Below are 13,815 nucleotides of genomic sequence, written 5' to 3'. Positions count from 1 at the left end.
CGTATCAGGCAAAAACAAAAGAAAAGTAGAAAATAAATAACTCGTATAGTTTGATGTGAGCTTCTGTGGACAAGTCCTCTTCCTCAGATATCTACTACCGTGGACTGGACAGAATCACTTGGATTATACATGAGGTAAACGAATATCAGACTTAGACTGCTTTGTGGACAGGATGAAGATGCGTATTAGGTGCTTTTCTTCTGTACGTAGCAGTATGCACATGCAGGCTCTTGGCTAAAGTAACAATCTAGACATGCATCTGTTTGTTTGTTATACTGCCTATCTAGTGACATCTCATTACTCTGGCTGGTTTACAAGCGTACACATAAAACATCAGCCCCCACCCATCTATATATAATCCAAAGACAACCTCCCAAAAACAGACCCCCATGGCAATGATGACCAATCTTTGACATTACTAACACATGAACTACCATTATCAGGGATTTCCTGTCCAGGCAGGGCTGCAGGTATTCAATCTGCCTATACAGTATTTGAAAAAGACAGACTGGACCGAAGCTGAAATCTGTTTCTCTACTGAGAGTGCTGGGTCCAGAAGTACACCCAAATTATGCAACTGGTCCTTCAAGGGGAATGTAACCCCATCCAAGCCAGGCAAGGAACTCCCTATCTGGTCAGACTCCTCTCCTAACAGCAAAATCTCTATTTTGTCAGGGTTCAACTCCAGTTTGTAACCCTCATCCAATCTGTATCCAAGGCCAGGCAGCGCTCCAGCGTCTGCACAGTTTCCACTGCTGAAGATGAAAAGGTGCCATCAGCATATTGATAACAGTACACTCCAGTTCTCCTGATGACCTCCCCCAGAGGCCTCATATAGATGTTGAACAGTATTAGGGAGATGATTGATCCTTATGGGCCTCCACATTTTAGAACTCATGAGGCTGAAACAGCATCCCCAAGCTGTACCATTTGGCCATCAAGAAAGGGCCAGAGCCAGCATAAACCTGGACCCCTTATCCCCAATATAATCAGTCCAGGAGGATATGTGGTCAACAGTATTGAATGCCACTGAGAGATCCAGGAGGACCAACAAGATTATAGTCCCTTGGTTGGCTTCCCTTAAGTCATCAAGCAAGGTGACCAAAACTGTATCAGTCTCATGACATGGCCTAAATCCTGATTGAAAAGGATCAAGACTACAAGTGTTGTCCAAGAACACCTACAGCTATACAGTATAGCACATCTTGGGAGTAACTATTTACAAGTTACATAGTTGCTTGCAGCTATTTATTTTTATGGGTAAAGGCAATGAGTAGATACATAAACTCTCAGTAAACGTACTATAACAAGTAGTTACAATGTAACTTTATGGCATAATAAATCACATTTTCTAATTACTTTAAAAGACTGTCTTAAGACATTTTTAGAGGCATTTTGACAGGAATTTTCCAGGTTTTATGCCATTCTTGTATCAAACTGAAGACAAAGCATGCTTACTTTATTTGTGGAAAGACAGCAAAATTAGCTGCCCTGCATTGAAGAATCTGGAACTTTGTATGCAACAAAATTGGGTAGATCATAAACAGTGTTAATAGTGAAATTATCTTTGTATGCCAAAAATGTGCGGTGAATATGTGTTTGTGATTCTACGATAGAAGGCATATGTTTGAAAGGCAGTGTCACAAGCACAAAAGCACACTCTTCTGACCCAGAGGTGAAGAGATTAGAGAAAAGGAAAGCAAATTTGATACACACTCTAAAATACAACAGGTTCATTGATGGCAACCACTTATGTGATAGTAGACACAGCATACCAGATTCTCAGTTACTCAACAGATGATACACTAGAATCCTGGAGTCAGTAACACAGAAACAAATAGCAGTGTACACAGATAGTATTTTTTTCTGCATTGTTGAGCAGTTAAGGGTTCAGCTAAGGTTGATGGTGTAAACTGTTACAAAGCAGCTATACTGTACAGTATATAGAAATACACATTTAGAATAACAAATAATTTCAGGGTGCTTTTACTCCATCCTGTGGTCAAGCTGAGGAAAAATTAGTAGGCTATATATTTTTCCAGCCATTTGTAAAATTATGGGCAAAGTATTATTTGTAAAGCTTTTAAAAAGCAAGATATGTAAAACTATCTTTGTTTTATGTTGTAAATGAAACAGAGCCCCCAAGAATATGAGTTGTTCTGTATTTACAAATTATAGCTAGAAAGATATATATTTTTTCTAACCTATTTACTAGAAAACAATTATTTTCTGGCAACTGCTTCATTGGCCTTCTGCGCTTCAGAGCACTTTCATGCTTAATTATCAGAAAGTACCTTACCTATTGATGATGTCACCAAAAATACAACTTCCCAGGACAATAGAATGCTCTAAAATACTTGCTATCAAAAGTAATACTCAGTCTCAACAATTGTACATCCATAGTACATAATGGATGCCTTGTGCCACTGCCTTTCCCAACCTTTTGCCTTCCAAATATTTTGGAATGCAGCTTCTATCAGCCCCAGCTGATAGAAGCTTTTTTTAAAAAAGCCCACCTTTTTGATAGCAACATTGATGCCGTGACATTGATGATGTGGAACTCTGTACTCTAGTTATTTCTCATTATTTATTTTTGCTGGTAAGCAAGTACCTGGTTGTTTCAATGGGCTTTTGCATCTGTCCTGTGCTGAAATGAAAGTTTCTATGGAAACTGTAATTATGAAATACAACTTCATATATTTGTAATGCTTGATGTTTATTTAGTTGATTGTTATCTGAGGTGTTGTTTGGTTTTTTTTAAAGGCATGTTAATAACAGCATGAAGATAAACAATAACAGACTGAGGAATGGCCAACAACTTAAAGTAGGTGTAGATTATGCATACAGATCAGTAACTTTGACAGACAGATTAAGGTTATTTTGTGGCTTTTCTACTGCTCCCAGATTCTTGCAGGATTCTAGAAGCTACAGGGATTCCTTCTACATAACTGTGTAGCCTGCCAGAAAACACAATCTTATTTTTTTCCTTTTTACACCACCGTGGTAGTTAAAATGGGAAGGGAAGGGGGAAATGTGGGAAGAAAATAGTTTTTTCTTTCCCCATAGGCATCTAATCCACTTTGCTTTAATTCCTCCAACATATACATTTGAAGACAAGTCAGAAAAAGTCAATGAGGGGAAAGAAAGAAAGAAAGAAAGAAAGAAAGAAAGAAAGAAAGAAAGAAAGAAAAATTGTATCTTGCTTAGATGCCTTTTATTAGATGTCAGATTTTTAATATTTCTTAGAACTTGCTGACCTATGTAATTCTGGATTTGTCTGCTGTAGGACCCTCTCTCTGTAGACTTTCAGTTTGTAGTTTCATAAACATTTATGAAAACAATATTTCCCAAAATAGAAGCTATTATGCATATTTTCTTACTTTTATTTTTCATTAAATAAATTAAATGTTCTTGTCAAAGACCAGTCAGGCTTATTAGCTCCTTTTAATATAGCACAGAAGAGAAATAAAATGAAAGCAAATGTTGCATTTCTCAAAGATTAAGAGATATATCTAGTATATCAAAATGAGAAAGAAGTCAATAAAACTAGACTCTGGCTTGTGTGTGTGTGTGTGTGTGTGTGTGTGTGTGTGTGTGAGAGAGAGAGAGAGAGAGAGAGAGAGAGAGAGAGAGAGAGAGAGAGAGAGAGAGAGACTGGTATGTGTGCTAGCTGTGTGTTTTGTTAGGCTACAGAGACCTGAACCTAACACCTCTGGAAGGCTTAACTATGTAAAAGAAAGCAACACCTTATGGAACTTTAGATCCTGCTGTCTCTAAATATGCTATCTGAATAGTTCCATGAGTTGGGCCCCTGGCCGTGGAGCCAGAATCTGGAAGTTTAATTCTCCACTGTCCTTCAAAGGATAAGAATCAGCCTGTGTGGCCCAGGGCAAATTACACAGTCCCAGAGTATACCAGAAAAAGGGAACACTATACTACTTCCAGCATAGGGTTATCATAATTTGGAATCAACTTGATGACACACTTATATTCTTATTCTTATTCTTTTAACAGAAGTTAAAAGTGTGATGCTTCACAACACCTACAATTGGAACATGGAATGTGAGAAGTATGAATCAAGGTAAACTGGAAACTTTAAAGCAAGAAATGAATGGTTAAACTTTGCTGTTTTTAGTATCAGTGAACTAAAATGGAATAGAATGAGACGTTTTCAGTCACACAAAATGTTCTATTCTGGAAATGAGAAATTCAGAAGAAATATAGTGGCTGTAATACTGAGGCAAGATGTAGCAAGGCAGTTAGGGACTATAATGCTATTCAATTCTTCAAAAAAAAAAACTCCTATGATATATGAATGTGGGATATTGTGCTTCTGTACTCATGATTCGAAAAGCCAGGAAATGGCCCAATATTGGTGCAAAATATCATGTTCACTTTGCCAGCAAGAAAAAGGATGCCAAACTTTACATAGCAAAGGACAGCCTGAATGTTGACAATACTATGGCAACAATCAAGATGGTCTACAGCAGTGGTGTCGAACTGTGGCCGTCCAGATGTTCTTGGACTTCAACACCCAGAAGCCTTCACCACCACCTCTGCTGGCCAGGATTTCTGGGAGTTGAAGGCCAAGAACATCTGGAGGGCCACAGTTCGACACCAGTGGTCTACAGGATATCCTATTCTGCTCACTACCATTCACACTTGCTGAAAAAGAGCCCTGTCAGTTGCTTTATATTTTGGTGTCAACTGGTTAACTGATGAAAAAAGGAGTCATCTTCTGGGATTTTCCCTTGCATGGTGTCACTTTGTGAATCATAGTGGTGCTGGGGAAGTCCTGTTCAACACCTGGAGTATTTCAGAGTTCCATGATTCCCCATACTTTTTCACATATACATGAAAAACCTGAAAGAGGCTGTCCAGAGTTTTGTGGTCTGGTTCCAGTGCGCTAATGACATCCAACACCATTTCCTTTTTAAGATCTTCCAGAAGGCCCTTCTCTGTCTCTCAGGCCCCAGTGTGAGTTTGAAGGAAACAGAAAAAAGAAAGACTAAGTACTGTACAAGAAAGATTGACTCCCTGAAAGAAGGAACAGCCTGAGTTTGCAAAAGTTAAGCTGGGCTGTTGAGGGCAGGATATTTTGGAATTGCTCATTCATGAAATTACCATAGGTGACTTGACAGCGCATAACAAGAACAATTAGAGATAAGTAGAGTAAGGATAAGTAGAATAGAGGCAAGTAGAAATAAATACATACAAAATGAGATAGGTTTCTATCCAGGTCCTGTGCCACTTTTTCAAACAAACAGGAGTACGGTTGCCATCCCCAGAAAAAATAAGCTGGCAAGGTTTCACCTGTCTTTTGTTTTGGGGCCAACTGGAGAAAACGAAAGAATAAAGTCTGTTTTTCAGAGTTTTAACCTCTCAGTGAATAGATGGCTTGTACATGGGGAAGGGACGTGGTGGCGCTGCGGGCTAAACCGCAGAAGCCTGTGCTGCAGGGTCAGAAGACCAAGCAGTCGTAAGATCGAATCCACACGACGGAGTGAGCAGCCATCGCTTGTCCCAGCTCCCACCAACCTAGCGGTTCGAAAGGATGCAAATGCGAGTAATTAATAGGGACCACCTCGGTGGGAAGGTAACAGCGTTCCGTGTCTAAGTCGCACTGGCCATGTGACCACAGAAGATTGTCTTCGGACAAACGCTGGCTCTATGGCTTGGAAACGGGGATGATCACCGCCCCCCTAGAGTCGAACACGACTGGACAAAAATTGTCAAGGGGAACCTTTACCTTTACCTTTACATAGGGTTTTGTTGTCTCCAAACTGCTAGGCTGTCCTCTGCCCCTGAGCTGCTCCTCCACTGAAACCTTTGCTTTCCCCAAGTTCATAACCTGACATTGATACAAAGCTAAGGTATCAAAGCTTGGTATTCTTAGTGAACCCCCTTTCATCTCAGGGGGGAACAGATACAATACAACTCTGTTGATATAGCTATACTTCTATCTGTGAAGATTCTCACTCATCCAGATGTGGTTATCTGGAAGTTGAGCCATGGCAACTGGACTTCTTTCTTATTTGGTTGAAACGTTTCGCTACTCCTCCAAGTAGCTTCTTCAGTCTGAGAAGAGTTGGTAGAAGACTCCTGATATATCCAAAGGACCCATGACAATGAATGGCGAAGGACAACAGAAGTGGGATTTTCACTCACACCTCCCCCCCGCTTTCCTTTGTCTGTTTAATAAGCCTATTCAGACTAGGGGGAAGTGAAACCAACCTGGAGGATATATCAGGGGTCTTCTACCAACTCTCCTCAGACTGAAGAAACTACTTGGATAAGTAGTAAAATGTTTCAACCTAATAAGAAAGAAGTCGTGTTGCATGATTCAACTTTCAGACAACTAGACTTGACAACAGCATTTGAGTTATCTAGAAATCCACCAGTATGAAAAGACCCCAGTGTATTAGAGGCCGAATCTGCAGCTGGGAGGAGTGCAAAATTACAAGGAAAATATTGTCTGTTTATGCTGCAGGATGTTGCAGGAACAATAGTTGTGAAAAATTTGTGCATCTGGATGAATAATGCTGCAATCATTGTTGTGGGATCTAACCCCAAGAGACTCCTTCTTTTACTTCAGAGCTTAGAAGTAGCCTGCCATAATAATGAGTTACTGAAACCTATTTCATTCCCATAGCTCCTTGTGCTAGGAGGAATTCCCAACTATTTTGCACATGCAGTTCCTTCTGATTTCACAATTGTCAGACTGTGCCAGTTTGTATGGGCAGGCTGACAAGATGCTTGGGCACCAATCAGACACCAAACACAACTCTGCTCTCCATAAACTATCTCCAGTATACTTCTTTACATAAGCAAGAAGAATGTGAAACTATGCCAATAATCCTGGTTGCATCAGGAACATCCTGGGCGATGTATCTATTGATGGCTAACTATAGCATTGTAAATATTAGAACTTCAAGTGATTTCTTTATTTTGAAAAGATTATTTTTATTTTCTGATGTCAAACATTCATGAAAATAATAAAGAATGGTTGGAATAGCCATGTTTGCATAAATAATAAAAACGATGTTTATTAGTCCTTATTAGGTGAGAAAACCTACACATAATAGCTGTAAGAACATAGGCCCTCCTTGTTGATTTTCTGTTCCAGTATTGAGGTGAAAGGTAAAGAAGAAATACTGCTCTGAGACCACTTGATAAGGCAAATTAAATTCTGTGCGCTTGGAGGGGACAAAAGGAAAAAGGAGACTGTCACTCAGGCTTTATTTTTAGCAACCTTTCTTGCTTTCCTTCTGAGTCAAACTAAATTTTCCCTTGATGTACAGTGCAAACTTGAGAACTTGGTGAGTTTATGTGACTTCTGGGGATTGGATTTTTAATCACCTTTCAAGAGTGGCTGGGCTCCTCTCAAATTGAGTAATCAGCTTGTCTGTAGCTAGAGTTCCAGGTCTGCTGAAGCCAAAACTAGGGTCAAAAGTTGCTAAGAGTTGGCCAGCATATCTGGGAAGTTTTATAGACTATGCCTGATTAAATAATGTATTAAGCCCAGGCTTGAATTCTTTCCCTACTTATGAACACTATAATGTCAGATTTCATTTTTAACTTTTTGTGCACTTCTGTGGAAAAGCTCTCTAAACAGAATGTAGACAGGCCAACTAAAGCAAAAAAAGAAAAAGAAAAAGAAAAAAAAAGAAGAGGAGGTAGGGAGAAGCAGCATTTCTGTCATTCCATAAAGTTTTCTGGGGTTCCAGAACATTAACTACACTGATGTTAGGTTTTATCTTTGCATTCAGTGAGCATCTTGGATATTTTTTGGGAAGAGGTGATTAAGTCACAGTGCACCAAGCAGCAAACTAAGCCTGTGGTCACACTGGCAATAACAAACACATTTAAGCATCATTTAAATTGGTTTAGATTTTATCGTTCACATGTTGCAAGGGTGAAACTGATTTATGTGGACTGCAAAGTGAGGTTTTTTTCAACAGGTGGGCAGCCTGTAACCACAGCCTAAACTGCACTAAATGTGTTGACAGAATGCTTGTCGAGAATTTTACACATTAACCACTAGGTGGGGCAGGGAAACAAACTGCATCCTGCTGTTGTCTGTTTAGCTCCTTTGGCATCCTCTTGCAACAGCAACTTGAATTTGTATAGCTTCTTCTCCTGCTTAAATGCATATGATTTGTTTATGTTATTTCAGGTTTTTTAAAAAAATTATAGCCCTATAGGTTTGCTGCAGGAGGAAATGTCCATGCATGAGTTATTAGAAGAGCTCCTAAGCCAGGAATCAGCAATGTAGGATGTAATTCCCATCAACCATAGCTAGCATAGTCAATGGTGAGGGATGATGGCAGTTGTAGTCTACTAGAAGGTTATAACTTGTACACTTGTGTCCTAAGCCTACCATCTATATATTAAAAGGGTTAACTAAAATAAGTAAAATCACAAGGACAGGGGAAGAGGACATTGCCTCAATTCTGATGGGAAACCCTGGCTTTTTATTAATACACTAGGGCAGGGATAGGCCTCAAGGCTGTTGTGACGTGTCACTTGCATGTCCCCAGATTATTACACTAACTTAAGGCCCATGCCACGTTCCTGTTTACGCTACCACCAGTTGATCTCTGTCAACAATATTTACTTAGAAAGACTGAGGTCCATACTGTGTGTAAACTTTAACAAAACAGGTTTATTGGATACAGTTCACATAAGTAGGTTTTTCAAAGACTTTAAAGCAGCGGTCCCCAAATGTTTTTGGACCATGGACCAGTTGGGGTGTGTGGGCTCTGTGTGCAGGGGGGTGGGGCCACCCCCAAGCTCACGGGTGGGTGTGTCATGCCCACAGGTGGGTGTGTCATGCTTGCGAAGGGGCGTGTCACGCTCACGGGTGGGCATGTTGTGCTTGCGGAGGGGCTGTCATGCATGCATGAGCACAAGTGTGACACGCCCACCCGCAAGCGCGGGCCCACTGCCACCTCAGCATGGGTGGGTTGTTGCTACAAAGGTGATCGGCCATAGGAAGAAGTCATCGCCTGCCTCCCTCTCCCTCTCCCTCCACCTGGCCTATTTTCCACCAGTAGGGGCGGCACATGCTAACAGCCTGCTTTGCGGAGATGATCGGGATGGGGTGGGAGAGAAAATGCCGACTTGGTGCAAAGGCAAAGGCACCACCACCCTTCCTCTCGCTCACTCTTGCCCCGGATGCCTCCCGGGCTCCAGTTTGCAGGGATCGGCAACAGGGCAGTCCTTTTCCCGCCGTCCTGGCCTGCCAAGGGATGCTCTTCCAACGCCCTGCCACACCCAAGGCAGCTGTGACCTTGGGTTGCGGCAGGAGTGGCCCATTCGGAAGACCTTTCTCCCCCCTTCCTCCTCCTGCCTTGCTAAGCCCATGTGGGGACACCTCCCACCCTTGTGGGGGAATCGCATCCCAAATCAACCTCCCTCCTTCCCTCCTACCCTCTCCCTTTTCCGGACAGGACGGGCTGAGGGTTCACACATGCAGGCACACATGTGTCTGTCTTCTCCACAGAAAGCGCTGTCTTGGACAGCCAGTTGTGTCAATCCAACCTGGTGCTTGGGGGCGATGTTAGATAGGGAAAGCATTCTTTCCCCTTGAAACACCCACCTGCGAGCATGACATGCCCCTCCGCAAGTGCGACACACACCCTGTGTGTGCGGGGGGGGAAGATCCATGTCTGTGTCCCAGTTCAAGGTAGCCCATGGACTGGCACTGGGCTGCGGACCGGGGGGTTGGGGACCCCTGCTTTAAAGTATTCAGTACATTCATAATAACTTAATCCACATTTAACTCTCTCTAAGTTCCACGCTCTCAACTGCCTCCCTCAACCCCTGACTCTCTAACTGGCTTCTCACTTCAGACTTTCTCACTATCTAACTGACTGACTTATCTGCCTCACGCCTCCCTTCCAGTTTCTCTGGCTCCACCTCCCAAAAACCCCAGTTGGTGCATACAAATAACCTCATACAAGAGCAAAGGCAGGGTGATCACTACAGCTGTTTGACCAGCACTCAGTCTTGCCAGATTCCCTTGTCCCTCCCTGCCAAAAATTGTTCCCCCCTAGCTCCCCGCAAGGCAAAGTGCTGGTACTGCAAGCCTCCAAGATTTCCAGCACTCCTTAAGTAGGCTGCAGGCCCTTCTGCTTAACACTAATAAATACTCCCCCCCCCAAAAAAAAACCCAGTGCTTCCTCCTGCTTTTATCTATTATTATTATTTTGGTGATCTGTGTGGCTCTCAGAAAAATTCAGGTGTGGAAAACTGGCCCTGGACCAACCTAAGTCGCTCCTCCCTGCACTATAAGCCGTCAAAGCAGACCACCTATGAGCTTAGGGCCTGTCCATATGGGAATTTGAAGCATGCTGCTTCCCTCTTAAAAAGTTATTATCTTCAGATCTATTTTATCTTTCACTTGAGCAATCCTTCCATTCACACTGGAGATGTTTATTCTCCCATGAGAAGGGTCCAGCAAGAACTGTATATCACCAGTTTACTCATGAGTAAGGCATCAGCAGCAGTAACAGTGGAATGCAGTGGTGGCATGAGGGCAAAACATTGGAGAGAAGGCTGGGGAGATGGAAGGGAGATAAACTCTCCCTTTTACTTGCCGTTCTCTTCAGCCAGGGCTCTGCTGGAGCTTTGCTACCTGATGGGGTGGAGTGGGCTGCAGTGACTTTTATTTTTGTTAAATAAACAAAGTGGCACATTGAAACAGCAGTGCATCAGCCCAGCATAGTATTAGAATTTCACTGCATCGGTTAGGGAAGTATTTTTTTAAAAAAGATGACAGAAGTATAGAAGGGGTTTCTCTGTCCTCACTTTTAATGTCACAACCTACCTAATATCTTCTCAGTTAACACTGCCTACAGCTCCATTTGGGTGCAAACTCCACCTTTCTGTTAAAACATGGAGAATTACATGTAAACCAAGGTACCACAATGTGCTTTGTTTTCAAATAAATAAATAAATAAATAAATAAATAAATAAATAAATAAATAAATAAATAAATAAACAAGTAAATAAACAAGTAAATAAACAAGTAAATAAACAAGTAAATAAACAAGTAAATAGGTTAATGCTCCTTCTCCTCTGCTCCTTGTATTTTTCTCACTTTGTTTAAATGTATCATTTTTCCTCTTGTCTTTCACATATTTGTTTTCTGAGTGAAAGGTAAATAAAAGTTGTGCAACCTTATAGAGCAGCCTGTGTACCTCAAAGTTTAGGGGATTTGGGTGAAGGCACTGTATCATATTTGAAAGCCTTGTCCCCCTGCCCTTTGCAGAAAAACTGAGCAACTCTGGTGACAAGTGGCTTATGATAATATGCCAAAAACCTGTTCAACATCCCATGTCTTTCAGGAATCTGGATCCTGGAATGCAGCAAAACTAAACCATGGGCAGCTTCACTCTCCTCTGTATCTTCTTTTCACTGTAGTTTGTCTAATTAGAAACATGCTTTTCCAGTGCGGGAGAAATTGTATAATGCTGTAAACAATAGGACACATTCAGAAGCTCCTGAATCAGTCCATTACTACGTTACCTGACCTTTGTGTGAACTAGAACTATGTTGCTAGCTCTGCAAATTACAGGTTTTTGAGTGAAGAAGCTAGTGGTTACAGAAGCAGCCATTTTTCAAATCCATCAGGAAATGTGTAGATAAGTTACTCGCTGCTGTCTGCAAACCAGACAACTGTCATATGCTGTAAAGAGCCATTGGCCACATCTTTCTTTTACTTCTTGATCATTGATTGCTACACATTCATCACAGAAATAGATGATCATGTTTTGAAAAACAAAACAGGAAGGAAGCTCACTCCAAAATGTTGAGATGAGCCCCACCCAGACCACAAGTCAACTCAAACTGAAATGAACTTTTAAGGCTAGAGGCAGACAATTATTCCACCACCATCCTTGCAAAATACTGAATGAGACATGGGTATATATTACACTGAGCCAGAGCAACTAGCTTACCATGCTAGTTGTGAATAAGCAATATAGTGATTCACACAGCTTCTTTGCTTCTGCTTCACTTATCTCTTCACAAGAACAGGTTAAACAAACCAGAAATGGAAAGTATCATACATGAATCAAACTCACCTCCTAGAATTTTGCTTCCATACAAGCCAGAATGTGTATACCAAAACCAATCTCTGGTTAAGCCCTTACTCAGACCTATGAGCCTGGCTTGTTTAGAAGCAACAAAACCATTATCTAGTTTTGTACAAAAATATTGGCACCCTTGCAATTCTGTCAAAAAATGCAACCCTTCTCTCAGAAAATTGTTGCAGCTCCAAATGTTTTGGTACTCGTATGTTCATTTCTTTGGTTTGCTTTGGAACAATACAAAAAAGCCGAGAAGAAAAGTCAAATCTGACACAATCCCACATAGAAACTTAAAAATGCACTGGCCAAAATTATTGGCATCCTGTCTAAATTGTAAGAAATAATTGCTTTTTAGGCATGTGATGATCATTTAATTTGTATTTAGACACAGCTGTCAGAAGTAAGAGGTGTTGTCCTTTTAACCTTTTCTCTTTTAATAAAATACAAAAAAAATCTTTAAAGCAACTGTCCAGATGTTTGCCTGAGAAGGTTTGCAGTATTAAAACTAGGTGTTACCTTCACCAAGCTACCAGAATGTTTTAGTCTTTGTGTGGGTGTGGTGGCACTCCTTGCGAGGAAGACACCATGCTTCTCAGTGCCTGGCCTTCATCTCTACTACTAATTCAATTTGTTTTGAACTCCCTGCAGATATCGTGAAATGTGACTAAATTAGAGTGTTTTGAAGTAATATAATCTCTTTCAGGCTCCACAGTAATCACCATCACTGACTCTTTCCTCAGCTCACCTAGCTGAGGAGAAACAAGAGTAGTACAGTAAAGTGGAGTGGCTATAGAAAGGGCCCTGACCAGGGGCATTTTTATCCTGCCTAAAGCATGTTTTACTAGTGCTTTAGAACCCTGCAAAACCTAGTTGATCAGACAGCAAGACAAAAGGAATGCATGCTCACTTTATAGAATCATACATATAGTATAGAATCATACATATAGTAATCCACCCTCATCTCCATTAAAATATTGGGTGGTATCTATTGTTTTCACTCCATTAGTAGAAGGAACTTTCATTCACAATGGAAATATAATGGATGATGCCATCCATAGTGACCTGGGAAACCACTCTTTAAGCAGATAAATACCAAATTTCCACCTCGATTGCAGACTTAAAACACACATCTCTAAACCAACATAAAAATACATGCCAATATCCACAGATTCAATTTTAAATGCCATGTTATCAATCCAGTTTCTTTTTATTGAATGGCACAGTGATATCTAAATAGTTTTCTAGCTACTAATCAGTTTTTCAGAAGTGTTTTTGTGTTTGGGGAATGAATTCTGATGCAGCTCTTCCTCCTTTATCACCTTCGTCACTATCCTCATATATGGTGATTTACAAGCATTTATGGAAAATAGGCAATTGCTCCAGGCAATTCTCATTTATACAGTATTTGAACAGTAAAGGGGCTCCTGTAATAATTCGGCCTCCAGTATATTCTGGCTATCAAAATAAACATAGTATTTTCATTTCTCTTTCAAGCAATTCCACCATTTATATGTTAACAAACTTCATCTCTACTGCTAATTCAATTAACAAGCATACATCAGTGGAATAAAAAAACAAATCCCTATTTAAATATGTGAGAAGAAACGCTGTTTTGGATACTCCATATGTTATATTGTATTTTGTATCTGTTTATTTCCACTTCATATTCAAATATTATATTGCATTCCACATGTATTTATTTCCAAGTTGTACTCCAGTT

At 40.8% G+C, this 13,815-nt stretch overlaps 1 long non-coding RNA gene across 1 annotated transcript; it reads left to right on the top strand.

Annotated features, from left to right (window-relative positions):
• On the top strand, window positions 1-4,412 carry LOC144589357 (uncharacterized). Its single transcript, XR_013545450.1, has 3 exons — window positions 1-134; window positions 2,764-2,824; window positions 4,015-4,412. It is a non-coding gene; the product is annotated as an uncharacterized LOC144589357 (long non-coding RNA).
• The last annotated feature ends 9,403 nt before the right edge of the window (window positions 4,413-13,815 follow it).

The sequence above is a fragment of the Pogona vitticeps genome, chromosome 4, assembly GCF_051106095.1.
Source record: "Pogona vitticeps strain Pit_001003342236 chromosome 4, PviZW2.1, whole genome shotgun sequence".
Classification (NCBI taxonomy): Eukaryota; Metazoa; Chordata; class Lepidosauria; order Squamata; family Agamidae; genus Pogona; species Pogona vitticeps.
This window is presented reverse-complemented; position numbering and strand designations above follow the sequence as displayed.